The sequence below is a fragment of the Cherax quadricarinatus genome, chromosome 77 (genome assembly GCF_038502225.1).
Source record: "Cherax quadricarinatus isolate ZL_2023a chromosome 77, ASM3850222v1, whole genome shotgun sequence".
NCBI classification, from domain to species: Eukaryota; Metazoa; Arthropoda; class Malacostraca; order Decapoda; family Parastacidae; genus Cherax; species Cherax quadricarinatus.
The window spans coordinates 842,083-867,537 of NC_091368.1; positions in this window are offsets into that span (position 1 = coordinate 842,083).

The following is a 25,455-nucleotide window of genomic DNA, read 5'->3' on the forward strand; positions in this document are numbered from 1 at the left end:
AAAAAAATATGTATCTTTAAACATATAAGAGAAAATTTTAGAAGGATTTAATTTTAAACGAGTTCTTGCTAATTGACCAATTTTACCTAGTCAGCACGACATATAGTCTCCCAGTGACCCCAGAAAGATCAAAAGAAGCAACTATATCTTACCTAAATTTCTGGTTGTTGTTTCTTGTCGATATGTGTGTGAAGGAGAGTTAAAATGGTCCTGTATAATGTCAGTACAGTCATATAACAAGCAACCACCATCAACATTATCTGCTGTCAGCATTTTTAAAAACAAGCCACTGTACCAGACATTTACAAGCCACAGTACCAGACACATACAAGCCACAGTACCAGACACATACAAGCCACAGTACCAGACACACACAACCCACAGTACCAGACATTTACAAGCCACTGTACCAGACATACAAGCTCAAAGACTATACCAAGCAATCAAAGCGCTACAGATGAATATATTTAAAAAAAAAAGTCTAGATAAATACAGTTGTATTGTAACAAAATTCTGCTAGTGATGGGTGCTTTGTAGGCCTTCACAAGTTACGTTACGCTGAACCCCTCTCCCAGTGGTTGAGGGGCAGGACCATTACAACAGCTGTAGTGACCGTTAAACCCATCAACAACAAAAGTTTCTCATTGCTCTGCGCCCAGTGAAGGTTATACCTTCCCTACAAAAAAAAAACAAAAAAAAAAAAAAATCAAATCACCAACGCATTTCAACATTTAAATAAAATCAGTTACGGTAGATAATTGTACGTTAATAGCACTAAAATGTACAATTACAGTAAAAAAGTCTTATTAACCTTCAACGCTTCGATAATTCACCGTCTATCACCATTAATATTCAATTTTATTAAAAACATTTGTTTTTCTTCAACATACGTTAAGCATCACCAATAATCCTCTCAAATAAGATGATTAATATCCAGAAAAGGGATGGAGCGATGAGAGGACTGAAAATAAACTGAAGAATATACACTTTAAGGGGCACGTCAGTTCCCTGTTTACAAATATTTTTCCCAGACCTCTGCAACACAATTGTCCTCAAAGATTTAAGTTATACCATAAATTAAGGAAAGATCCTGGACTTCACCTTACGAAAGCAAACAAAGCGAATGCGATAGCAATTACAGGGGAAAAATAAACATGATATTAGGAGACAGGGAAACTCAGGAGCCTCTAAGTTCCTACCAACATAGGGCATCAGGCTGCTTAAGTATTTCCAATATATTACAGAATCTTCTAATGAGAATCGGCGTGCAACGATCGCTGAGGCCTATTTTATCCCAAACTGATGGCATGCCACGGTTATCATCACCAGCTTTTTCCGTGCAACGTGGTAATGCAGAACAAAATTTCATTAATGTTACATTGATGCGTGTTACGTGAAGGTGATGTCTGTGTATGGGTGTACTCACCTATTTGTGGTTGCAGGGGTCGAGTCTTAGCTCCTAGCTCCGCCTCTTCACCGGTTGCTACTGGGCCCTCTCTCTCCCCGCTCCATGAGCTTTATCAAATCTCGTCTTAAAACTGTGTATAGTTCCTGCCTCCACTACGTCATTTTCTAGGCTATTCCACTGCCTTACAACTCTATGACTGAAGAAATACTTCCTAATATCTCTCTGACTCATTTGTGTCTTCAACTTCCAATTGTGGCCTCTTGTTTCTGTGTCCCCTCCCTGGAACATCCTGTCTTTGTCCACCTTGTCTATTCCACGCAGTATTTTATATGCCGTTATCATGTCTCCCCTGACCCTCCTGTCCTCCAGTGTCGTCAGGCCGATTTCCCTTAATCTTTCTTCATAGGAAATTCCCCTTAGCTCTGGAACTAACCTTGTCGCAAACCTTTGTATTTTCTCTAGCTTCTTGACGTGCTTTATCAAGTGTGGGTTCCAAACAGGTGCTGCATACTCCAGTATGGGCCTGACGTACACGGTACTCGCCTAGTTGTACTCACCTAGTTGAGGTTGCAGGGGTCGAGTCCAAGCTCCTGGCCCCGCCTCTTCACTGGTCGCTACTAGGTCACTCTCCCTGAACCATGAGCTTCATCGTACCTCTGCTTAAAGCTATGTATGGATCCTGCCTCCACTACATCGCTTCCCAAACTATTCCACTTACTGACTACTCTGTGGCTGAAGAAATACTTCCTAACATCCCTTTGATTCATCTGTGTCTTCAGTTTCCAACTGTGTCCCCGTGTTGCTGTGTCCAGTCTCTGGAACATCCTGTCTTTGTTCACCTTGTCAATTCCTCTCAGTATTTTGTAAGTCGTTATCATGTCCCCCCTATCTCTCCTGTCCTCCAGTGTCGTCAGGTTGATTTCCCTTAACCTCTCATCATAGGACATACCTCTTAACTCTGGGACTAGTCTTGTTGCAAACCTTTGCACTTTCTCTAGTTTCTTTACATGCTTGGCTAGGTGTGGGTTCCAAACTGGTGCCGCATACTCCAATATGGGCCTAACGTACACAGTGTACAGGGTCCTGAACGATTCCTTATTAAGATGTCGGAATGCTGTTCTGAGGTTTGCCAGGCGCCCATATGCTGCAGCAGTTATTTGGTTGATGTGCACTTCAGGAGATGTGCCTGGTGTTATACTCACCCCAAGATCTTTTTCCTTGAGTGATGTTTGTAGTCTCTGGCCCCCTAGACTGTACTCCGTCTGCGGTCTTCTTTGCCCTTCCCCAATCCTCATGACTTTGCACTTGGTGGGATTGAACTCCAGGAGCCAGTTGCTGGACCAGGTCTGCAGCCTATCCAGATCCCTTTGTAGTTCTGCCTGGTCTTCGATCGAATGAACTCTTCTCATCAACTTCACGTCATCTGCAAACAGGGACACCTCGGAGTTTATTCCTTCCGTCATGTCGTTCACAAATACCAGAAACAGCTCTGGTCCTAGGACTGACCCCTGTGGGACCCCGCTGGTCACAGGTGCCCACTCTGACACCTCACCACGTACCATTACTCGCTGCTGTCTTCCTGACAAGTACTCCCTGATCCATTGCAGTGCCTTCCCTGTTATCCCTGCTTGGTCCTCCAGTTTTTGCACTAATCTCTTGTGTGGTACTGTGTCAAATGCCTTCTTGCAGTCCAAGAAAATGCAATCCACCCACCCCTCTCTCTTGTCTTACTGCTGTCACCATGTCATAGAACTCCAGTAGGTTTGTGACACAGGATTTCCCGTCTCTGAAACCATGTTGTCTGCTGGTGATGAGATCATTCCTTTCTAGATGTTCCACCATTCTTCTCCTGACAATCTTTTCCATGATTTTGCATGCTATACATGTCAGTGACACTGGTCTGTAGTTTAGTGCTTCATGTCTGTCTCCTTTTTTAAAGATTGGGACCACATTTGCTGTCTTCCATGCCTCAGGCAATCTCCCTGTTTCGATAGATGTATTGAATATTGTTGTTAGGGGTACACATAGCGCCTCTGCTCCCTCTCTCAGGACCCATGGAGAGATGTTATTTGGCCCCATTGCCTTTGAGGTATCTAGCTCACTCAGAAGCCTCTTCACTTCTTCCTCGGTTGTGTGTACTGTGTCCAGCACATGGTGGTGTACCCCACCTCTCCGTCTTTCTGGAGCCCCTTCTGTCTCCTCTGTGAACACTTCTATGAATCTCTTGTTGAGTTCCTCACATACTTCACGGTCATTTCTTGTTGTCTCTCCTCCTTCCTTCCTTAGCCTGATTACCTGGTCCTTGACGGTTGTTTTCTTCCTGATGTGGCTGTATAATTGCTTTGGGTCAGATTTGGCTTTTGCTGCTATGTCGTTTTCATATTGACGCTGGGCCTCCCTTATCTGTGCATATTCGTTTCTGGCTCTACGACTGCTCTCCTTATTCTCCTGGGTCCTTTGCCTTCTATATTTCTTCCATTCCCTAGCACACTTGGTTTTTGCCTCCTTGCATCTTTGGGTGAACCATGGGCTCATCCTGGCTTTTTCATTATTCCTGTTACCCTTGGGTACAAACCTCTCCTAAGCCTCCTTGCACATTGTTGCTACATATTTCATCATCTCATTAACTGGCTTCCCTGCCAGTTCTCTGTCCCACTGAACCTCATTCAGGAAGTTCCTCATTCCTGTGTAGTCCCCTTTCCTGTAGTTTGGTTTCATTTGTCCTGGCCTTCCTGCTTCCCCCTCCATTTGTAGCTCTACTGTGTATTCGAAGCTCAAAACCACATGATCGCTGGCCCCAAGGGGTCTTTCATATGTGATGTCCTCAATATCTGCACTACTCAAGGTGAATACTAAGTCCAGTCTTGCTGGTTCATCCTCTCCTCTCTCTCTTGTAGTGTCCCTTACGTGTTGGTACATGAAGTTTTCCAGTACCACCTCCATCATCTTAGCCCTCCATGTATCTTGGCCCCCATGTGGCTCCAAGTTCTCCCATTCGATCTCCTTGTGGTTAAAGTCACCCATGATCAGGAGCTTTGCCCTGCATGCATGAGCTCTTCTGGCCACTGCAGCCAGTGTGTCAACCATCGCTCTATTGCTCTCGTCATACTCTTGCCTTGGCCTCCTGCTGTTCTGTGGTGGGTTATAAATCACTGCAATTATCACCTTGGGACCACCAGAGTGAAGCGTTCCCGCTATGTAATCACTTTCTTCTCCGCTGTCTCCTCACTCCAGCTCATCAAAATTCCATGGGTGTTTGATCAGCAATGCCACTCCTCCACCCCCCCTGTTCCTTCTGTCTTTTCTCAGGATCTGGTATCCCGCTGGAAAGATGGCATCTGTTATCATACCTGTAAGCTTGGTTTCTGTGATCGCTATAATGTCTGGTGATGCCTCTTTGACTCTTTCGTGCCACTCCTCCCACTTGTTTGTTATTCCATCAGCGTTTGTGTACCATACCTTCAGTTTCCTTTCCAACACTGTGGTTTAGGGGGCCTGTGAGGGTGGGAGACCTGGTAGCATACTGTGGGATTCTATGGTTGGGGGTTGGGTGGAAGCTGTGGGTATGGATTGTATTGTGTGTTGGGATGGTGTGATAGGTTGTGGGGTTCTGAGGATAGTTGTGTGTGTGCTTGCCCTTGCTGCTCTGTTCTGCTCTGACTGACCTCTGCTGGTTCCATCCTTGTCTCCTTTCCTAGCTCCTTTCGCTTTTTTGTCCTCTCCCTCAGCTGCTGTGTCTCTGTTTGTGTTCTGTCTCTGTCTAAGAACACCTTCTTGTACTCTTCCAAGCTTTTCAACCGTGGTTTCTCTTGGAGGATCCTGTTCCGCACTACTTCTGTCCTGAGAATCAGCTTGATCGGTCGGTTTCTCCCCTTCAAGTACCCCCCTATTCTCTGAAAATTTACAAACTCATCCATGTCTTCTCCCCCTATTTCCGTGATAATTTTCTCAATCTCCTTTCTTTCTTCCTGCCGTCTTTCAGTGTGTGTCCTTTCCTCTCTCTCCCGAAGCCCATGGATAATCACTGATTTTGCCCTTTCCTCCTCCCATTGCCTCTCCCACTGTGACTCTGGTTCCTGTCTGTATGTGGTCATTTTCTCCCTTGATTTTTCTATTGGCTCTTGATAGCATGGTTGTGCCTCAGCATTCAACCTATCTCCCTCTCCATCTGCACCCATCTGCTCTTCCCTTCCACTCCCTGGCCCTTCTTTGCAGGCTCATATGACCTTAGCATAATTCATATCTCCTTCCCTCCTGTTCAGCCGCTCATCATCGTATGGTGTGTCTTCTCTGGTCACTACCCCTGAGACTTGCTTCAGCCTGTTTACCTCAAATTCTAGGACCTTTACCCTGGCTACTGCAGTTTCGACTTGTGCCTCCCAATTCTTGGTCTCTTTCTCCAACCTCTTTTCCCATTTCACAGAGAGCTCTTTCTCCATTTTTTCAGAAAGCTCTCCTAATTTTCTCTCCCATTCTTGCTCTATCCTTTTCCACTGTTCCTCCATCCATTCCTCCCTACCTGTACCATTGTCATCTGATCCCTGAGAGTCCCAACCATTTTTTTTTTTGTGAGAAAGAAAAAAAAAAGAAAAAGGGGGAGAGAGTGAGAGAGAGGGAGAGAGAGAAGGGGAGCCTAGAAGGAGGGGAAAAGAAGGGTAAAAGGGGGAGAAAGTAAGAGAGAGGGAAAAGGTAAGAGAGAGGCGGGGGAGTGACAAGGGAAGAGAGAGAGAATAGAAGAAGAAGAGAGAGAGGGAGAGAGAGGAAGAGAGAAAGTGAGAGGAAGAGAGAGGATGAGAGAAAGGGGGAGAGAGAGAGAGAGAGAGAGAGAGAGAGAGAGAGAGAGAGAGAGAGAGAGAGAGAGAGAGAGAGAGAGAGAGAGAGAGAGAGAGAGAGAGAGAGATAGAGGAGGGAGAGAGATGGGGGGGAAAGGAAGGATTATAGTGTCACTTCACAGGAAGGTGTGAAATCCTGTATATATGTGTGTTTGTGTGTGTGTGTGTGTGTGTGTGTGTGTGTGTGTGTGTGTGTGTGTGTGTGCTACAGCTATTCAATTGCCTAACAGCAGAGTTGTTCTCACCAAGTTTGTGTGGATATGTTTATGTAAATAGTCCTTATTTCCCACGTATGTACTATATATGTATTGTATATGTACCCAATCTCTTGGTTCCCACTGTACTCTTATGCGTTTAAAATTACGTTCAAAAATAAATACACTAGGATTTGCCTACATGCCGCTACCTCTAAATTCTATTAAATTCCAGTAAATACTGCTTATTCTAATTCTGATAGCTCGAGGAGAGTGACCCCCAATTCCAGCTAGAGACAGGTACTATTGACCCCATGCAACTCAAACTAGGTGAATATTACTTGCGGCTGGCAGTGCAGTAACGTTGCTGGTCTGTCCTGTCTCCCAGAAGTTGAAGTTTGATGCTTCTCGGTAATTTTTCCACTAACTTCCTGTATGCACTATAGTCTCTACCTCTTCTAACTTTTTCACTCACGCACTGTATTTACTGACACATCTATACATATCTCTTATCTCCCTGGTCTTGAGTCGCACTTATTCTTCAAATACTCCACTGCGTTATTATGGCAACACTATTTAGGCCTGACACAACCGTTCACCCTTCCAACGGCCCCCAATAACACTCAGCCACTAATTTCCTTTGTTTTCTTTTCTGTGATCACTTATATTTCCTTTTTTCGGGGCTTAAGTGATTATATGCACTCTTATGCGTGCACACACCTATATCCCCCACACTATTCCTTACGGCACAGTCAGAAATTACCACCAAAACACGAGCTCAAACCGCGTGACTCCTCCACGAGTGTGTGTGTGTTTTATCTGCTTTTCTGCTAATCCTTCTGTCTCTCTCTCTGACTCGTCCTTTTTATTCGTCCTCCCGTTCCAGTCTCCAATCAATTTACAATCACGGAGACTGGGTAAAAACAAAGCGGATAAAAGTTGCTATTTCTGAGTTTGTGATGTTACTTCTTTTTATTCTGCAGAGAGAGAGAGAGAGAGAGAGAGAGAGAGAGAGAGAGAGAGAGAGATAGAGAGAGATAGAGAGAGAGAGATAGAGAGAGAGAGAGAAAGAGAGAGATAGAGAGAAAGAGAGAGTCGTACCCTCTGTTTCCCTTCTTATATATACAAAGATGCGATGCCAGCATTGCGAAGGATTTACTCAGATTCTGTCATGTCTCCCTATAGGGCTTAGCCCATGATGCCCGTGCAGCATTCTGGTTATCTCAGGGCATCAGCCTCAGTCATCTCAGGACAGCAATCATGCAACTAAGGACAGTAAACTAGCTATCGTCTGGCAACAGCCCAGTCATTTCAGGGCAGCATCCCAATTATCTCAGGGCAGCATCCTAGTCTCCCACAGCTGTGCTACTTCTTTATGTTCTAGTTGAAAAACTAAACAGACACACCCATCTCATTAATTCTCACGTTTTTACGATTTGAAGCGAAAATTCAACATTTCACCAACTCTCTAAGTCCCTCGGCATCGGCTGGGCAACAGTTACCTCTGGCCGTTTCCACCACCAGCTTATGTAGAGCGAAACTAAATGAAAACTGCGTCATTAAGTGCCATAATACGATAAAAAATTGATAAATTCAGAGACAACTCATTCGCAAATGTCAAGGTATTTTCTCCACAGTAGCATATTACCAACAATACTTCAAAATAACCTAACTTTACTTATTGTAAATAATTCAGACTCACCGTAACTTCCCTAAACACAACTCTAATCTACCAAATATTGAATACTGTAACTCAAAACCAAATATATTTTGTCTTCCTCCTAGTATCAACAATATTCTACGAATAAGTCTTTTTGTACCTTTTTTTTTTATATATTTCCTAATGTTTCCAGACTTACGGGACGACAGGATGGATAATGAGAACCTTCAAAACTAAAGAGGCCAAGCCCATGATGACACTCTTCAAGTCACTTCAGGTCACTTGTTCTATCTAGGCTGGAATATTGCTGCACACTAACAGCACCTTTCAAGGCAGGTGAAATTGCCGACCTAGAAAATGTACAGAGAACCTTCACGGCGCGCATAACGGAGATAAAACACCTCAATTACTGGGAGCGCTTGAGGTTCCTAAACCTGTATTCCCTGGAACGCAGGCGGGAGAGATACATGATTATATACACCTGGAAAATCCTAGAGGGACTAGTACCGAACTTGCACACGAAAATCACTCACTACGAAAGCAAAAGACTTGGCAGACGATGCAACATCCCCCCAGTGAAAAGCAGGGGTGTCACTAGCACGTTAAGAGACCATACAATAAGTGTCAGGGGCCCGAGACTGTTCAACTGCCTCCCAGCATACATATGGGGGATTACCAACAGACCCCCTGGCAGTCTTCAAGCTGGCACTGGACAAGCACCTAAAGTCGGTTCCTGACCAGCCGGGCTGTGGCTCGTATGTTGGTTTGCGTGCAGCCAGCAGCAACAGCCTGGTTGATCAGGCTCTGATCCACCAGGAGGCCTGGTCACAGACCGGGCCGCGGGGGCGTTGACCCCCGAAACTCTCCCCAGGTAAACTCCAGGTGAACACATTGTAAAAGCTCCGCTGTGATGTTTTCGTAAATGAACTCTTTACTGTCTAAATAAATTATTACCATTGCTCGTAGTTGTTTATATCTAAATAATTCATTAATTCTGTAGCATACTGGGGTTCAGTGCCTGGAACCTATAGACGACTGGGTGTGGGGTGACTGCCGCTCACAGGGTGGGTGTGGGGTGACTGCCGCTCACAGGGTGGGTGTGGGGTGACTGCCGCTCACAGGGTGGGTGTGGGGTGACTGCCGCTCACAGGGTGGGTGTGGGGTGACTGCCGCTCACAGGGTGGGTGTGGGGTGACTGCCGCTCACAGGGTGGGTGTGGGGTGACTGCCGCTCACAGGGTGGGTGTGGGGTGACTGCCGCTCACAGGGTGGGTGTGGGGTGACTGCCGCTCACAGGGTGGGTGTGGGGTGACTGCCGCTCACAGGGTGGGTGTGGGGTGACTGCCGCTCACAGGGTGGGTGTGGGGTGACTGCCGCTCACAGGGTGGGTGTGGGGTGACTGCCGCTCACAGGGTGGGTGTGGGGTGACTGCCGCTCACAGGGTGGGTGTGGGGTGACTGCCGCTCACAGGGTGGGTGTGGGGTGACTGCCGCTCACAGGGTGGGTGTAGGGTGACTGCCGCTCACAGGGTGGGTGTGGGGTGACTGCCGCTCACAGGGTGGGTGTAGGGTGACTGCCGCTCACAGGGTGGGTGTAGGGTTGAGCCCAAGAGAGGATAACTTTAGTTTCTTGGATCAAGAGTCTTTCACCATCATCTAGGTATCCCTTTGAGAAAAGTTTGTGCACTGTAACCCAACATATATATTGGTGTATGTGTACAATTGTGTTCCTTTATATTGATTCAGTACGAATCAAATATCAATATCACCTACTGCAGTATTTGACACATGTTGACATGCTAGATACTGAGGGAGAGAGGGAGGGAGGTGTGGAGGGAGAGAGAGATATGAAGGAAGAGCGGTATGGAGTAGTGAAAGGGGATATAGGAATTATGGAGGGAGGTATGGGTTTATAGGAGGTATGAAAGGAGGTATAGAGAAGTGATAAGGAAGGCGAGAAGAAAGGGCAGGGAGTATTCACCTGTAGCAATAATTAGGCTAATGTGAGCTGGGTGATTATTTGGGCTTTACCACCACTCCCCTAAATGAGACCAGCAGACACGCGAGAGAGAGAGAGAGAGAGAGAGAGAGAGAGAGAGAGAGAGAGAGAGAGAGAGAGAGAGAGAGAGAGAGAGAGAGAGAGAGAGAGAGAGAGAGAGAGATTCATAACAATAAAAAGGCTTTCAAATGAGCTGATGTAGGTAACAGCTCTTAGCTTGTAAATAAAGTTAAGAATCCTTAACCTGCCTTGCATGGGCCAGTAGGCCTTCTGCAGTGTTCCTCCATTCTTATGTTCTTATAAAACACTGTAAAACAGACAGACAAAGACCTTTTATATAGACATACATTCCAAGGTAACAGACAAGCTACATATAATGGATATACCTGGAACCATTCTTGAAGCTATTGCTTGCCATATCTTTCTCCACTAGGTATTAAATCAATAAAGCTAGAGAGTCGAACAGTGTTACTGTTGCAAAACTTCACTGATGCATTAGAAAACCGTCGCGTGCAACGACCATAACCCAAAATGCAACATTTTTCCAGTGCGCACCAAAACATATTTACACAAGAGGAGTCGGATCGTCCCAAGAAAGGTCGGAAAGAGGTCGTAAAGGAAGTTTTGTGGGTGTGGGGGCTTGGGCATCCAACAGCGTGTTAGTGTGGAGTGGAGGTAAGTAGTTTTTTACTTGATGTACTGCTGCAGTGTGACCAGGAAAACATTTATGACGAGATTCAAAAGCAAACAAGTCAGCTGGATTTAGGTCTGGAGGCTGGAAGTACAGTGACTGCACTGTGAAGGAGGGGCGGGATGCTGCAGTTTGGAGGGCCATCTCAACTTTAATCACCACACTTCTGGCAAGACAGTGATTAAATAAATTCTGGTGAATGATTACTTTTTTTTTGGTCACCCTATCTTAGTGGGAGACAGCCGGGGTGATAAGTAAAAAAATCTCACATTCACAGATCCACACACACACACATATGAGTCATAGAGATGTTAGGAAGTATTTCTTCAGCCTTAGAGTTGTCATAAAATGGAACACTCTGGAGACTGAAGAAATGTAGGTAGGATCTGTACATAACTTTACGAAGAGGTACGTTAAGGCTCTTGGAGCCAGGAGAGTGGACCTAATGACCAGTGAAGTGGGGTAAGGACCTGAGACTCGACCACTGTACCCACATATAGGTGAGTACATACACACAAGTTCATACGCCATGACTAACATACAGAGGTAAGATAGACGAAATATTAGACAAAGATTATTACGATCAGCTGTACAGCCAGGACCAGCTGTTGAAAGGATCAGCTAACCAATCAGTCTACCAGCATAACACAAACAAAAACATCCTTGTTTTTGAAAGCTGTGGGTGAACTGGCAGTGTTTTTGTTTGCCGAGTATCACAACAACGTGTGTTTGTTCCCAGCAGTTGAATGTAAACTAAGTCACGGTGGATTCTCTTAGCAATTCATATATATATATATATATATATATATATATATATATATATATATATATATATATATATATATATATATATATATATATATATATATATATATATATATATATATATATATATATGCGTAATAAGATCACAGTAAACAGGTGATATTACACAGTATGTCAAATAACCAAGGAAAAAATTGTGAAATTCCTGTCGCTTTCGTGATTTCTCACATTATCGAGGAATAATTAAAATAATAGGGCACCAGATGATTTATAAAGGTGAGAAATGACTTCATACAGGGGAGAGTGGAACTAGTAGCGAATAGTGAAGAGGGGGGCCAAGAGCTGTAACTTGACCGCTACAACCACATATGACCCTACTCACTAACCATGGGAGTGTAGTCAGGTCACAGATAAAAAAATTATGAGTAATAAGGCATAAGATTTACTTTGCGAAATAAAGATCTGCGCTACTTTTATTTTTTTCACCTTACTGGTCCAACTACCGAAGTGGTCTGCGACTCTGTCGTCTTGTGCCACAACGACCAGATAAATCTTGCGAAACCTTTGCAGATTGAGCCTCATAATAACGTAAGATCAAAAGAACAGTCAAATGAGTTTAAATTGCAATGGTAAGCACGCTCGTATATTTTACATTAACGTATCCTGTGCTTCCTTCCTGTGCTATGCAGATTCCCTTTGCCTGGAGACGCTAAGAGATTCATTTCAACTTTGTGACAAAAAGAAACAATGATATTCGGTGTCTTTAGTGCTTAATGGATGGGTGATTACATTTTTACCTTTCTTGTACGTATTTTACTTCTCAGTTTCTTGTTAAACTTGACAAGCACTGGAGAGTCGGGGGGGGGGGAGAGAGAGAGAGATAGAAAGGGAGAAGGTATAACTGTATTAATGCCTTTATTACTGCAGGATTCTTAGCTACATGTGTCCATACTTTCACAAATTACCATTATCTAATTCCAGCAAATCCTGCACATTTTTGTAAAATGCTTCGTGTTTATTAAACCAATCTAAATCTCATACATGTCTCTGGTACTAATTCTCAAATACACAAATTCTCAATCTTTCCCTGAGTATGTACTACTCTCCAGGACGTCCATCCCAAGTCCAATCACTTGCTCCTGGGGAAAATAGTTAATCACATAGCCTCTACCAGAACAAAGATGTATCGATCGTTTTTTATATGCAAGGAAAAGTATTTTATGTTTCCCAACGGCCCTGCTCGTGAACAGCCAGACATTATTACACCTTAGGACGGCAGCTATCACAATCTTCAGTGTATCTTTCTCAAATGCATTAACAATTCAGTAATTATTCCTTCCTCAATTAACTCACGTGTGTAACAACAAAATAAACACAGGGGATAAGTCAACAGAGGAAATGAAAATAAACTGGAATTGACTCCGGTTTCAACCCATTATCCGTCATGAGCCTTTATTAACATTATGTATAGTATCCACATACATAGATACTATCACATATTACTTTACACACACACACACATATATATATATATATATATATAATTTGTATATAAAATGGTATGAAAAATCCGAAGCGATCGACTTACCCAATATCCGCCAAAAGCCGTTCTCCTCACGATAAGCCAGAGGAGAGGTGGATTTCTCGCTCCGTGCGAGGTAAAAAATTGACTTCCTGAATTCGCGACTTGTGATGGAAATATGACTCCTTGAGAATTCTGCTCCAGACTCCATTGAATATGACGCCACGAATATTGTACACGAGTCCCCGTAGAGTACGACTCATCGAAGATTGTATGCGAATCCCCGTAGAATATGACGCATTGATGATTGTACAAGTGTCCTCTAAGATTGTTCACAAGTTTGATTAATATGGCTCCTTGAAGACTGCATATGAAGCTGTATTAAAAATGGCTCGAGCATTTTCTCCGATTCCCGTGATTATAACACCATGAACACTGTACACTAGCCACTCTACTGGCGTTTTCTCACACGTTACAGTTCGATATTTCTGTCCAGTCTGGTTCTAACAAAAAAAAAAGAGCGGTATAGATTTCGGAAGAATAACTTAAATTAACATATATATACAAATAGTTAAAGAACAGTAATAAAATTATAGAGTAGCGCTCATCCAGCAGAATGTGGAATATATCCCAGTACGACATATATACATAGACGTGTACATCTCCCAGGGTATATAGGCTTTGAGTTTAATCACAATTTTATAGATTAAAATATTTTTGGCTGGTGGTGAACAGGTTAACTGCAGTTTTAATGACCCTCGTGTAGTCGATAAACATTAAAACCCATAAATAAACCAGGCATACCAGTCTACACATGTCTACACGAGTCTACACAATGGCCCGTGTCATTAAGTTGAATAAATCAATACCTTCTTGGCCAAGAGGTATAACATAACTAGGGTTTGTAAGTCTGGTCTTACATAATATATATATATATATATATATATATATATATATATATATATATATATATATATATATATATATATATATATATATATTAGTTTCTTTTACATATGAAGGTAATCGCCACTTTTTGCGAGGTATATAACTGATGAAATTGCATTTTGTTTTTACAAGTTCATATAATTGAGAAAAAGTATGGAATCGAACTAGAGTATATTCCATGTAATAATGAGATGATGTTATAGTAGAGAGGAAAAGCATGTAAAAGGCATCTTTCAATAGTAAAGACTTGCTTAACTACTAATTTACTCCAGCTGGCACCACAGGCACTGTTGTTACTGTACAACGTTACATATGCAGAGTCATGGTCAGCCATCGGCCATCAACCAACCATCAGACGCGGACCAGTCTTCAGACGTGGACCAGTCTTCAGACGTGGACCAGTCTTCAGACGTGGACCAGTCTTCAGACGTGGACCAGTCTTCAGACGTGGACCAGTCTTCAGACGTGGACCAGCCATCAGACGTGGACCAGCCACTGCCCACCTCACCAGACAAGTGCCTCGTGTGGTGGGTGGGTTGCAATCTCCTCTCCTTCACGCTTTCTGATTGATCGCTCATCTGATCATTCACTTTTACCACGCTGACATTTTTCGGGAAAAGAACTTGAATCAAGATATGACGAGATTTTTTTCTTAGCGTCTCCAAGCGCCAATTTCAAGAAAATTTTTACATAAATTAATTAAACGAGGCCACTGAGGAGGGGGAGGGAGCACTGGATGTTCAAAATTGTCCTCCTATCATTTGCCGATTCAATTTGCAAGCTGTTAAATTAATAATCAGTTAGACGCTATGGCACATGTCAAACATCACCTCTAGAATAGAAGGTACTGAAGACTGACCCATGGATAGAAAGAATAGGCTCAAATTCTTGCACCAAGAAATATTCACCAACATCTAGCCTCCATCACTTGAAATCCTTGTGTTTAAATTTAGTGTTTTTAGGCTCAGAATATATACACAGAGAGGTTTATGTCTCTCAGTGTATTTATACTGAGAGTTTACTCCACTATTTCACAAACTAAATTATTCTTCACTAACGAACAGATGGCACTTGTGTAGTCGATAAGGTTTAAACCTAACCAATTAATCATATATAAAGTAAAGTTTTCTCCTTTATATCTAACGGTTATAATCATAACCAAAATTTTTAAAGGGATGGAGGGGTAGGCCAGTGGAAGGCCTCGGTCAGATGGCCAAAAGCTCCAGCTGCGGGTCATCATATGACTAAGATCCGCGTCAGGAAACGCTTGTCCTATTCCCTGACAAACGTTACCTAACAACTGAACAAAGTAAACAATTGAACAAGATAACAGATAATAACAAATCCGCACTATAAACACATCTACAATACGTGGATTTCATAAATCAGTTGCATCCAATACGAAAATGTTGAAAAATACGACACATGCAACATTTGGATTTCCAAAGTGTTGCATATTGTGCTATTCAGAAAGTGGATATTTTAAAAGTTTATTGGAAATATATTTAAAGTGGAACGATCATGAATAATAATTGCATAACTCATTACATAAATAACCCGCACACAGGATACTGATGATCATATTTCACTTTTGGTATCCCCACCCACGCTCTTGGTATCCCCACCCACGCTCTTGGTATCCCCACCCACGCTCTTGGTATCCCCACCCACGCTCTTGGTATCCCCACCCACGCTCTTGGTATCCCCACCCATGCTCTTGGTATCCCCACCCACGCTCTTGGTATCCCCACCCATGCTCTTGGTATCCCCACCCATGCTCTTGGTATCCCCACCCATGCTCTTGGTATCCCCACCCACGCTCTTGGTATCCCCACCCAAGCTCTTGGTATCCCCACCCATGCTCTTGGTATCCCCACCCACGCTCTTGGTATCCCCACCCATGCTCTTGGTATCCCCACCCACGCTCTTGGTATCCCCACCCACGCGCTTGGTATCCCCACCCACGCTCTTGGTATCCCCACCCATGCTCTTGGTATCCCCACCCACGCTCTTGGTATCCCCACCCATGCTCTTGGTATCCCCACCCACGCTCTTGGTATCCCCACCCATGCTCTTGGTATCCCCACCCATGCTCTTGGTATCCCCACCCATGCTCTTGGTATCCCCACCCACGCTCTTGGTATCCCCACCCATGCTCTTGGTATCCCCACCCACGCTCTTGGTATCCCCACCCATGCTCTTGGTATCCCCACCCAAGCTCTTGGTATCCCCACCCACGCTCTTGGTATCCCCACCCATGCTCTTGGTATCCCCCCCCACGCTCTTGGGATCCCCCCCCCTGCTCTTGGTATCCCCACCCATGCTCTTGGTATCCCCACCCACGCTTTTGGTATCCCCTCCCACGCTTTTGGTATCCCCACCCATGCTCTTGGTATCCCCACCCATGCTCTTGGTATCCACACCCATGCTCTTGGTATCCCCACCCATGCTCTTGGTATCCCCACCCACGCTCTTGGTATCCCCACCCATGCTCTTGGTATCCCCACCCATGCTCTTGGTATCCCCACCCACGCTGCTGGTACCTCTACTCAAGCTGTTGGTATTCCTACCCAAGCTGTTGGTATCCCTACTAAAGCTGTTGGTATCCCCACCCACGCTGCTGGTACCTCTATTCAAGCTGTTGGTATCCCCGTCCACGCTGTTGGTATCCCTACTAAAGCTGTTGGTATCCCCACCCACGCTGCTGGTACCTCTATTCAAGCTGTTGGTATCCCCGTCCACGCTGTTGGTATCCCTACTAAAGCTGTTGGTATCCCCACCCACGCATTTGGTATCCCCACCCACGCTTTTGGTATCCCCTCCGACGCTTTTGGTATCCCCACCCATGCTCTTGGTATCCCCACCCATGCTCTTGGTATCCCCACCCACGCTGCTGGTACCTCTACTCAAGCTGTTAGTATCCCCACTCGCGCTGTTAGTATCCCTACTCAAGCTGTTGGTATCCCCACCCACGCTCTTAGTATCCCCACCCACGCTGCTGGTACCTCTACTCAAGCTGTTGGTATCCCCACCCACGCTGTTGGTATCCCTACTAAAGCTGTAAAGTAAAAGGACACAAGTGCAACTAATGTGACATTTTATTATGGCAACGTTTCGCTCTCCAGGAGCTTTATCAAGCCATTACAAACAATACATGGACACAGAGGGTATATATAGGCTCAGAGTGAGGTGGTGGTGGTGGTGGTAGTAGTAGTAGTAGTAGTAGTAGTAGTAGTAGTAGTAGTAGTAGTAGTAGTAATACAATATGGTAGAGCAATTAATTCGTACATGAGTAAAAGGATATAAAAGCTATTACTTGGGTAACATAAAAATAGGTTGGACAAATATAGACTGGATAGAGGCAGCTTGTTTCAGTGTTCACTCTCTGTAATGTGCTTTGTGTAGTATAACAGGAGAGACTATGTGACGGCAGCTTCACCATCTCCGAAGTCTTAGCAAGAATCCTCCTGAAAACAGTAAACCCTGCCATCACATAGTCTCTCCTGTGATACTACACAAAGCACATTACAGAGAGTGAACACTGAAACAAGCTGCCTCTATCCAGTCTATATTTGTCCAACCTATTTTTATGTTACCCAAGTAATAGCTTTTATATCCTTTTACTCATGTACGAATTAACTGCTCTACCATATTGTATTACTACTACAACTTCTGTCACAACTACTACTACTACCATTAGTATTGCACCTCACTCTGAGCCTATATATACCCTCTGTGTCCATGTATTGTTTGTAATGGCTTGATAAAGCTCATGGAGAGCGAAACGTTGCCACAATAAAATGTCACATTAGTTGCACTTGTGTCCTTTTACTTTACATATTGTCGGTAATTCTACCAACTTTATTACAATCTGTCGGACACCTACTAAAGCTGTTGGTATCCCCACCCACGATGCTGGTATCTCCATCCACGATGTTAAAGTTAGAGAATTAATTATGAAATGAAGACTGAATTAGTCACATATGATTAGCATATTTCCTTCACAAATTTAAAAGTTATCCATAGCATGTCATTTTTTCTGCAAATGAAGCGTATAAAAACGAAAAATGGATTTGGTAAGATTAAAACTATTTAAATTAATGATGTTGACCCAAGACAATTGCAGTAAGCAAAGGGTAATAGATAACAGTGGGAAGAGAAAGAATACAGAGGAAATACAGGGATGAAGATAGGGAGGAATAACTATAATGAGAGTTTGAGAGAGGTGGAAGACAGGCAAGAGCATATGAGGAGTGTGCAAGAAAAAGAGAAAAGACATGTAAGAATAAGGAGAGGAGGTGCGTGAGGAGAGAAAAATAGGGAGAGTGCGAGAGGACAAGGAAAGAGATATTTCTCGGTGGGTTAATCAGAGCAACGTCTGGTAGAGGTGTAGGAGCAAGAATTGTGCAACACTTTGCAACGTTCTATACCAAATCAATAACCCAGAAAATTATTGTGGATTCATCTAAATCGGTGCAGGATCCACTTACATCAAAATTATTATGTAAAATCACTAAACCCAATGGGAGGCAATATAGTTCCATTTAAGGAATGGGAGGACAAGTCCTATTCCTTGAATCAAGATCTCCTCACTAGCATCAACGAACCTCCCTAAGTGGATGTGGTTTAACACCTGTCAGGATTATTTAAAACTCTTAAATTGCGATTTAGGTAAATTCTAAGCGTATATATATACTACGAAATACACACATCTCGGTATATATGCCTTCGGTGTATACTCTTGTGCTTGAAATACTCCCGAGTGCCACTAACTCTCGATGACTCTGTTGTTTACCACAATCCAATTTCGGTGCAGCGAATCGAACTGGAGTTCCCTCGACCGTAAGGACGCATTAATTTTTTGAGGACTCTGCTCTGCTTGTCGGCACGTACGTTCCAACCCGTGACTATGCGGGCTATTGGGAAGGTCCTTTCCCGGCTGTGATCGTTAAGGATTATATGGAACGTAATTTAAAAGTTCCTTTCCCACTGCGAATAAGCAGGTAATTAGGAAGTTCCCTTCCGGCTGGTGACTGGAATAATTACTGGGATATTCTTTCCCGGCCCTGACTGATTATTATTAGCTCGTTAACGCCTATATTTAAGTATGTCTGGCTGTAAGATATACTCAAATATACACTTATTAGCAATATTAAGTTTAATTCCTAAACCTTTGGTGTATTCATGTTCTCATGTGCTATTACTCATATTGAAGATATAACATGTGCAATAAATAAAACACAACCGTAACATGATAAATATAGGATACACAAACTAGCCACTAGGGTTCACAGGATAGATACGAGATGCACAATAAACTAGCCACTATCGTTCAGAGTATGCAAATAGGATACACAATAAACTAGCTTCTACCGTTTATATGATGGATATATACTATGTACTGTAAATAAGACTACCATTCGTAATATGGTTACAAGATGAACAATAAATTAGACAATATCGTCCGCAAGATGTATATAGGAAGTACAATAAACTGTCTTCTACAGCAGGAATTTGGGATACTTTATACTGAATTCTTAAAAAAAATTAATCAAATAAGTTCGGATTTGATACCTTGAATTTTATATTAGAAGAAATATTCAAAAGTGTAAAATTAAAAAAAAAAAAAGTTTTTTTAATAATCAGAAGCGGATGCTGTGAATCTGACAGGGATTTTTTTTCGCTAAATGCCTTTTTTTTTTTTTTTTTTTTTTTTTTTGGTAGTTTTAATTTTTTTTTGTCTTCCGTAATTGACGATATTCTGAGATGATTTAGGCACCAAATGTATTAAATAAGCACTCGTTTTCCCCTGGAGGGTCAGCGAGGGGGAAAAATAAATTTCAAATATTTATTTGCTGGACGTTATACGAGAGAAAAAAAATCTCTTTGCTCAGCTGGATGTCAAAAAATTAATCCTTATTTATAACTTATTTTCTGCTGTATGTCTAACATGGAAATAAATTTGGTCCGTATATTTCCTGATGGACCATGAATGAGAAAAAATCTATTTCATAACTTCTTTCCTGTTAGGTTTTAAACAAGAAAAAAATCTCATTTCTTGTTTGCTGTAAGATGTTAAGCAAAGAAAACAATTTTTTTTATCTTGTTTTCTACTGGATCGTGAGCAGAAAAATAACTTCGTTTGGTATTAAGTGAGGAGCGAAGGTTTTACGTGCCAAGAAATAGTGAAGGAGGCCTTTTTTTTTTTAGCGAATTATCCTTTAAGAGCGAGGATCGAGGTCGCCCTTAAAGAGGAATAGGTGAAGGAAATTGTCATTAAGACATGTGGGAATAGGTAAAACTTGCGATTTTGGCTTAAATAGCAACGCACTTCTGTCGAATAAGGCGAGCGAAAATTTGCGTATGCAATAATTTTGCGAAAATCATTCTGAACCTAACAAAAAAAATATATTTCATTGTGTTTATTATTAAATTATTGTAAACTTATCTAAAATACATTTAATTGGATTTGGCTAAATTAAATTGCACTTGTTATAATAAGGTTAGGAAAGTTTCCTAAGGTACTTTTGGTACAACATTATTAATTTTTATATTAACATAAATGAAAAAAAATATCTTTAAACGCATAAGAGAAATTTTTAGAAAGGAGTTATTTTTATAACAGTTCTTTGCTAATTGACTTGTTATACCTATTCGGCACGACAAATATATAAATTTGTGTGTGTACTCACCTAGTTGTACTCACCTAGTTGAGGTTGCGGGGGTCGAGTCAAAGCTCCTGGCCCCGCCTCTTCACAGAACGCTACTAGGTCACTCTCCCTGAACCGTGAGCTTTATCATACCTCTGCTTAAAGCTATGTATGGATCCTGCCTCCACTACATCGCTTCCCAAACTATTCCACTTACTGACTACTCTGTGGCTGAAGAAGTACTTCTTAACATCCCTGTGATTCATCTGTGTCTTCAACTTCCAACTGTGTCCCCTTGTTACTGAGTCCAATCTCTGGAACATCCTGTTTTTGTCCACCTTGTCAATTCCTCTCAGTATTTTGTATGTCGTTATCATGTCCCCCCTATCTCTCCTGTCCTCCAGTGTCGTCAGGTTGATTTCCATTAACCTCTCCTCGTAGGACATACCTCTTAGCTCTGGGACTAGTCTTGTTGCAAACCTTTGCACTTTCTCTAGTTTCTTCACGTGCTTGGCTAGGTGTGGGTTCCAAACTGGTGCCGCATACTCCAATATGGGCCTAACGTACACGGTGTACAGGGTCCTGAATGATTCCTTATTAAGATGTCGGAATGCTGTTCTGAGGTTTGCTAGGCGCCCATATGCTGCAGCAGTTATTTGGTTGATGTGCGCTTCAGGAGATGTGCCTGGTGTTATACTCACCCCAAGATCTTTTTCCTTGAGTGAGGTTTGTAGTCTCTGACCCCCTAGACTGTACTCCGTCTGCGGCCTTCTTTGCCCTTCCCCAATCTTCATGACTTTGCACTTGGTGGGATTGAACTCCAGGAGCCAATTGCTGGACCAGGTCTGCAGCCTGTCCAGATCCCTTTGTAGTTCTGCCTGGTCTTCGATCGAGTGAATTCTTCTCATCAACTTCATCAACGTGTGTGTGTGTGTGTGTGTGTGTGTGTGTGTGTGTGTGTGTGTGTGTGTGTGTGTGTGTGTGTGTGTGTGTGTGTGTGTGTGTGTGTGTGTGTGTGTGTGTGTGTGTGTGTGTGTGTGTATTCACCTAATTGTGGTTACAGGGGTCAAGACTCGGCTCCTGGCCCCACCTCTTCACTGATCGCTACTAGGTCCTCTCTCTCTCTCTCTCTCTCTCTCTCTCTCTCTCTCTCTCTGCTTCCTGAGCTGTCATACCTCGTTTTAAAGCTATGTATGGTTCCTGCCTCCACTACATCACTTGCTAGGCTATTCCGCTTCCTGACGACTGACTGAAGAAGTACTTCCTAATATCCCTGTGACTCGTCAGAGTCTTCATCTTCCAACTGTGACCTCTTGTTTCTGTGTCCCCTCTCTGGAACAGCCTGTCTCTGTCCACCTTGTCTATTCCACACATTATTTTGTATGTTGTTATCATATCTTCCCTGACCCTCCTGTGTGTACTCACCTATTTGTGGTTGCAGGGGTCGAGTGTGTGTGTGTGTGTGTGTGTGTGTGTGTGTGTTTGTTTTAACTTCAGTTCAATAAAGGGAAATAATACTGATAAAATAACTATACATGACAGCAATTTTATCACAGCCAAAATAATTACAGGAAGAGTATATATACAATAAATAAATAACCGAGCAAGTAATTTAGAAAAAAATAAGCTAGGTCAGCGATTAGTAAATGCGGATTGGGAGCAGGAAGAAAAAAATACCCTTGCAAGAACAGAGTTGCCCCAACACGTTGCCAGGTCGCCTTTATTTTGGCATATCTACCCTCGCTTGCAGCTGCCTGGGGAACACCTCACCTTTATTGAGGCAAAACAAAGTGCCGGCCCCACCCTCTTCCTTCTCCCTCCGCTTCCTCCTACGCTTCCACCTCCTCTTGACCAGTCAGATCAGAGGTTTCCTCCTCTTCCTCGCATCTTACCTCATTGCCTCCCATTACCCTTTCGGATTTAGGTCTTCCCATACACAATTATCTTCCTTTCCTATGACCACTTCAAACCACGGTACGGGTTTGGGCTATCATGGGCCCCACTGTGGCCTCAGTGGGGATTCTTGAAAACCTCGCTATTGTATATAAATATACCTAGTTAGATTAATCTTATTATAGCCAGCTGGCCCAGTGGCTTACGCACTGGCCTGAAGTTTTACGACTCACTTTCCATGAGTTCTAACACCACCCTTACCACGGTTTGTTTGCAGTAGAGTTATGACCACTTCAGCACGAAGAGGTCATGTGTTATAGTGGACTGATACTAGCTGTATCCTTTCTTAATAGAGGCTTTCTGATAAGGCTTTATTTTAGATACAATTGTTGTTGATGTCAGTATATATTCTTACATTCATGGGGGAGCACTAAATACATAGGGGTCTTACGTTCTCGGGGAATGGAAGACAGTCAAGCTTGATTCAAAGAAATGGAGGACTGGTCCAATTCTTTAGATCAAGGGCCCCTCAATAACATCAAAGAACCTTTGAGGGATTGTGTACAGATACTATTAGATGCAGTAAAAATATGAACATAAGGAGTACTGCAGCAGGCCTACTGGTCCAAGCTGGTCAGGTTCAACTCACACCCACTCATGCTTTTGTCTAACCAATTTTTAAAACTACACAACGTTTTAGCTTCAATAACGTTACTTGGAAGTTTGTTCCACTCATCCACAACTATTACCAAACCAGTGCTTTCCTATATCATTTGTACATCTAAAATTTTCCAACTAAAACCCATTACTTTAATTAATATTATTACAATCCGAGTCTGATTTTTATTATTATATTATTAAGCGCAGGAATGGGAGAGTAGCTTCACTTACTTGAGCAAATATCTCTTCACCAGCATCAGTGTACCTTACGTGAAGTGATCACGAACATGCCGTAACTCTTATACTGTTGAAAAGAATAGTTAACTTTCAATACAGAGCAGAATGCATGCGAACACAGGATGGTGAATTCGTTCAAATTAATCTCGTGATAGTAATAACCCTAAGAGTTATCAACCCTGAAGGTCAGTAATCCTGATGGATAGTAGCCCAAATTGTTTCAGGATAGACAAGCACAGTGGCCTATTTCATAGGAATGTCTTTGGATCCTAGACCCTAGAATGCTACTCAACACCAGTAGATCACACACTTATCTATTTCCAACTAGGTGATCTGGGGCACGAGGTTTAGAGAGTGTTACCCCTAAGTCTCGCCTCGCCCCCGATTTAAACCTTGGTCCTTTCAGCTGTAAACCGACCGCTCGACCCCTGAGCAGCGAAGTGCCCTCAAGCATTTCTTAGAGATCAGATACCTAGGGACTGGAGCAATAAGGTAACGACTGGGAATAAAGACAGATAACCGCAAATCAATTTTTTATTGTAAAACGATAGTTCGCTCAGACTGAGCTGTATTAAGCTCAAAGATAAACAAAAATATAACTCGATTCAGTGCAAACCGCCGTAATAGTTTAAAGTTTGTTTACTTTACGTGTCATTAAATCAACTCGTATGAAGTTTTTCGCTCTCTAAGAAAGAGCTTCGGAACAGACTGAAGGTTCGTATAATCATTATAATTGGTAGAGAAGAAAGAAGAGTGAGGGGTGGGAAAGGGGGGAAAAGAGGAGTGGGAAAAGGGACAGAGAGCCATCTGGTTGCCTCATCGACCGCTAACAGCTACAGCGGCGGCGGCGAGGGGAGACGGAACGCAATGCTCCCAACAGTCGTCAGAATTACATGCTCAATTGCAGGAGACTTTCTGCCCAGTTAACTGTGTGGGAAATGCATTCGCTGTTCCCTGCCGAATTATTGACTGCGGATGGGGGCCTTTTATTTGCTTCTATTTTGCATTTTTTTTTTTTTTTGGTCGTTTCGCTGTTGTTGCCAGCGCTGTTTTCAGGCAGCATGATGTCTCACATTTATTTCATGGCTGCTGCCGGTGCTGTTCCCAGTGTGGTTCTTGTTTCTCATTTTCGCTGATGCTGCCTGGGATGCTTCTCATATCGCTCTGGAAGTTTTTTTTTTACTTCAGTTTTTTATGGTAAGTTCTGTTTGATCTTAAATGAAAACCAAAGCCGTTACAATCATTGTATTGTCTTATGTATCACATTATATGGCAGAGTAACGAAATACTTTTGTTAGAAGAGACTGATGGGGGAGTGCGTCATGTGTAGCTGACTAGACGGGCACTGCATGACCTGTGTAGCCGACTAGTCACTGCATGACCTGTGTAGCTGACTAGACGGGCACTGCATGACCTGTGTAGCCGACTAGTCACTGCATGACCTGCGTAGCCGACTAGACAGTCACTGCAAGACCTGCGTAGCCGACTAGACAGTCACTGCATGACCTGCGTAGCCGACTAGACAGTCACTGCATGACCTGCGTATCCGACTAGACAGTCACTGCATGACCTGCGTAGCTGACTAGACAGTCACTGCATGACCTGCGTAGCTGACTAGACAGTCACTGCATGACCTGCGTAGCTGACTAGACAGTCACTGCATGACCTGTTTAGCTGACTAGACAGTCACTGCATGACCTGTGTAGCTGACTAGACAGTCAATGCATGACCTGTGTAGCTGACTAGACAGTCACTGCATGACCTGTGTAGCTGACTAGACAGTCACTGCATGACCTGTGTAGCTGACTAGACAGTCACTGCATGACCTGTGTAGCTGACTAGACAGTCACTGCATGACCTGTGTAGCTGACTAGACAGTCACTGCATGACCTGTGTAGCTGACTAGACAGTCACTGCATGACCTGTGTAGCTGACTAGACAGTCACTGCATGACCTGTGTAGCTGACTAGACAGTCACTGCATAACCTGTGTAGCTGA